At 31.3% G+C, this 2,817-nt stretch overlaps 1 pseudogene; it reads right to left on the bottom strand.

The window, feature by feature from the left end:
• LOC109342334 overlaps nt 335-2,817 on the bottom strand; it is a 7,567-nt pseudogene continuing 5,084 nt past the window's right edge.

The following is a 2,817-nucleotide window of genomic DNA, read 5'->3' as shown; positions in this document are numbered from 1 at the left end:
ATAAAACATAAACATGTAATAATGATTGGCTAATAAAAAGTGTGGATAGACAATGTGGAGTGTCGATAACATTGATCACATCCAAAATGATAACGAAATAAGTAGAACAATAAATATTGATATATTTGATATTGATATATTTATTGACAAATTAGAAGAGTAAAATTTAGATAAAACATTTGCAGTAAGGGCTACCAAAAACATATATTTATTAGGAGATTGGTTGGCATAGAACTATATTAACAAACAAAGTGGCTCTTCAAGCATCAAAGAATGAATATGAACTATACTTTGCTTTCTTATATGACTTGCTATCATGGTCAATCTCTTTATCACCCTAACTTTCTCCTTTAATATGATAATTCTCTATGATTCACAAAAATATAGAAAAAAGAAAAAGAGAATCTTTGCATGCTATGATGCATTGTAATGTAAAGTAAAAATCTTTCTTGAGTTAGGAAGAACTCCAAAGTTATACATCCTAGAAATTTGCACTCCATAAAGCATTCTCACATTCTCCACACCTCCTTTGCACCTCTTTTATTCTTTCAGCGGAACTACAATTTGCATGAGTAGCCTAACCAAGAACTTGAGCAAATAATTATATGGTCACATAAATCTAATAGAGATGTCCATATAATTTATATGTTCAATAACAATATTCACCTGGGGGAGTATTGCGACAAAGTCTTTGATCGTCGATGTGATCTAGATCAAGTCGAATGAACCAAGATCCCAGTGGCACATCCTCATTGCCATACTTGTGAATAAGATTCATGTGACGAATATTTATGTATGCATGACAAGAGCACAATTTTAGCACTCTTTAGTCAACTAATTTGATTTCATTTTTAATTGAATTCTTTTTTCCCATCTTAAGTGAAGTAACACTTAATGATTCACTACAATCTATGAAGCCAAATCATTGGAAATGGCATACAACTGCCTCATGGTACCTTACGCCTATGCGATACAAAGTAGACATGTAAGAAGCTATAAAAGTTTTATCTATATAATTCAACAAAACAAATATAAAAGAAAAGTATGTCTTACTTTTGAGTTAGGATAGGTCCATATTTCATGCATCAAATGTATATCCTAGGTTTAGATATGTCTCTAGCTAAATTTTATGCAGTGTTGCTGAAATAGCAAAGTAAGGCAAATAGTTTCATATAAACTCATGTTTGGCATTTTGTAGGTTAACATTTTTACATTTTCAACATCCCAAAGGCTTAAGTTAATTCCAAAATTCCAAATCCTGATGATTTTATATATAAAGTTAGAGATTATAAAAAAAATTAAAACTTTAGATACATATATTTACATGAATATCATTGTCGACTTTAACATAGAAATCAACATCCAATAAGTTCACAACAATGACAAAGTATGTCTTTGTCTTTGCAGACAATTCAAGGCATCCTTCAACGTGATTCTACATAAACAAAGTATTTACGATATAGTCAAGCCATAATAAAATGAGAAAATAGGGACATGGGAGAGGAAAGACACAATGAAAGAAAATGATCATATATCTTAAATTATCAGCCTCGAGAAATTTCCATGTTTTTTGTCCTCTGCTTTGATTGTTCTGTCTAAAATAACCCCTTAGCACTTGATAAATATTTAAAAAATGGTCAAATTTATAATTCATTGAATATGATTATGAGTTATAAATAACAATGAATGTTATCAATGATAATACTTCACAACACCTTCTATTGTTTAACAATACAATTTGAAGGCATAGTTATTATCTAACTTAAGTAATCTTTTACCAAAGCATTTTCAAGTGTCTTAAAAAAAAGCATGGTATAAGTTCCAATTATGTAACCAAATCATTGAAGGAAAAATAACTTAGCTACCTCTATCCTCTAGCTTCTTTATTTTATCATATATTTGCATTGTTAGCACAAGAATTTATTAGGTATCAGTGACAGAATACACCTACAGGGGGGTTGAATAGGTGTAGCGGAGCATAAGTTTCGCTTTTTAGGTTTTTGCAAACGTGCTGAAAGATGCTCAGTTAATCGATTAACCACTTCTCAAAATTGATTAAACCTAGTAAAAACAAAATGCGTAAAATCTTGTTTAACACCTCTCTTGCAAGGCAGGTTACGAGAAATCAGTCAATGATATAATATATATTTTTACACAAAATTAAACTAGTTATAGCACAGAACCAATATACAAATTATCTTGTTATATCATGAGATATTACAACTTGAAATGTAAAAGAGAAAGGGATAGAAAAGATTGCGCAAGGATTTTATCCTAGTTCATTTTGCAGTCAACTACAAAACTACATCCAGGCCTCCCCTTCTCATCTTGGGATATTTTCTTCTTCACTATAGAACACAATTAATAGTTACATATACGCTTCCAATTACAAGACTCGAACGCTCCTTTCTTGGAACCCAAAGAACTTCGTCACCCTTGGTTTGACCTTTCCTAAAATCGCCTCCCAATAAAACCTTTCTTACCGCGATTAGACCCTAGCCAAGGTATCACTCTTTATCCCAAGACCTCAAAATCTTTGTGAAGAACACCTTACCTAACCGCAACTAGGATTTTCCTAATCCTTGAATTACAATGCTTTGAGTTATGAATGAGTACTTAATACTCGGATTTTTCAATAGAAATCAAAGACTAAAACCTAAGCAACACAAGACTTTCTAGTCTAAAAGGAATGTACATGCATGAGGTTTCTGAAATTATGCAATCATTAAAAACTATCTCTTTTCTTTCCAAGAAACACAAGAATGATGCAAGAAAACTTTTCAAAGAGCATGCAATATGAATATGAAACTTAAAGCC

Source organism: Lupinus angustifolius, chromosome LG01 (assembly GCF_001865875.1).
Source record: "Lupinus angustifolius cultivar Tanjil chromosome LG01, LupAngTanjil_v1.0, whole genome shotgun sequence".
NCBI classification, from domain to species: Eukaryota; Viridiplantae; Streptophyta; class Magnoliopsida; order Fabales; family Fabaceae; genus Lupinus; species Lupinus angustifolius.
Note: the sequence above shows the minus strand (reverse complement) of the source record. Positions and strands in the feature narration are given on the sequence as shown.